The 1,455-nt window shown below is 37.2% G+C and overlaps 1 protein-coding gene across 1 annotated transcript in view; it reads right to left on the bottom strand.

Moving 5' to 3' along the window:
• Positions 1-782: 782 nt before the first annotated feature.
• Positions 783-1,455, bottom strand: part of Runx1t1 (RUNX1 partner transcriptional co-repressor 1) — a 132,584-nt gene continuing 131,911 nt past the window's right edge. Inside the window, 1 exon segment of the mRNA XM_021728654.3 lies at positions 783-1,455. This exon segment is cut by the window's right edge and continues 4,819 nt beyond it. The gene's annotated coding sequence lies outside the window, so the exon portion shown is untranslated.

Raw genomic sequence — 1,455 nt, 5'->3', positions numbered from 1 at the left:
TTGATACACAGTAATTGTACATATACTTACAGGGCCCAGTGTGACATTTCTCTTATCTCTTTCTTGATGGTAAAATACAGAGTTCCAATACTAGGAATTAAGACATTCTTTCTCTTACTCCAATTTTTCCCACTCAAATGTTATTTTTATTATAGCGAGTTAGATAACTGTATTGGCTTTAAGAAGTTTCCATAAATGATAGCATTTGCCAGTAAATGGATGGTACTGAAGAATATTATGCTAAATCTAATAAGCCAATCCCAAAGAATTAAATGCTGAATGTTTTCTCTGATGTACAGATGCTAATTCACAATAGGTGCAGGATGGTTTGGGAAGAATAGAGGTACTTTGGATTTGACAGAGGGGGTGAAGGAAGGAGAGGGGATGTGGAGGTAGGAAGGATAATAGAATGAATCAAACATTATGACCCTAGGTGCATATATGACCACACAACTGGCATAATCCTACATCATGTACAACCAGAAGAATGAGAAGTTATCCTCCATTTATGTATGATGTGTCAAAATGGATTCTATTGGCATGTATAACTAATTAGAATTTTTTTAAAAAAAGTTGTTCCCATAGACTTCCACTGTATAAATATGACATGTTTTCAAAAAAAAGTTATTTGAACCTGAAAATTTCAAAACCAAAGAAGTAACTACTTTGGCCCTACCTTCTTGCCTATACAGATGGAGAAGTTTGATGAGGAAATACATTGACTGGGTTTGTCTGACTCAGTTTTTCCCATGATGGCTGATAATAGACTGACCAGGGACAAGTTTAAGCAAATACAACTTTATTTATTCACCTTGGAATAAGGATATAGACACCCATACAGAACAGCATCCCCTTTGATCGTTTGTTCCCCACCCATTCCAGGGAAGTAACTTGAGTGTTCTTCCATGGCAGACATATCCTTTTAAACATTATCAAATACATCATTAACACTTCTATAAAAAAAATGGTGTTCAAACACCAAGAAGTCTCTGGATTCTGCTCATTATGTTCATATAAACTAAAACCATCTCCCATTTGTCCAACACATCCACTTGTATGAAAATGTCACAGAAGTGTTTTCAACAACGATAAGGGAGTTACTTCTGTGGGTCCCGTTTCTGTTTTTCATGTCTGCTAGTTCCTGGCCTGATCACTTTGAAGAGAAAAAAAAAAAAAGACACATTCACACATTAAAGGATAGGCAGCTCGGGTCAGGCTTGACTTTGTGTGTGTGTGTGGGGGGGGGGGGTATCTACCAAATTAATATCCAACTGTAACTGCTTAAATTATGGGGGAGATGAGATATCCACTATTTTCATAAGAAGTCTGTTCTCATAGAAGAACAAGTTCCTACCAAGTTCCTAGATTAAGTGAGAAAAGCCACATTTCTCAAGAAGATGAGTTAGAGAAGCCAGGGCTTGGGACAGAGACCCAGCTGACTCTCAAAGGAAGCTG

Source organism: Ictidomys tridecemlineatus, chromosome 7, assembly GCF_052094955.1.
Source record: "Ictidomys tridecemlineatus isolate mIctTri1 chromosome 7, mIctTri1.hap1, whole genome shotgun sequence".
Taxonomy (NCBI): Eukaryota; Metazoa; Chordata; class Mammalia; order Rodentia; family Sciuridae; genus Ictidomys; species Ictidomys tridecemlineatus.
Note: the sequence above shows the minus strand (reverse complement) of the source record. Positions and strands in the feature narration are given on the sequence as shown.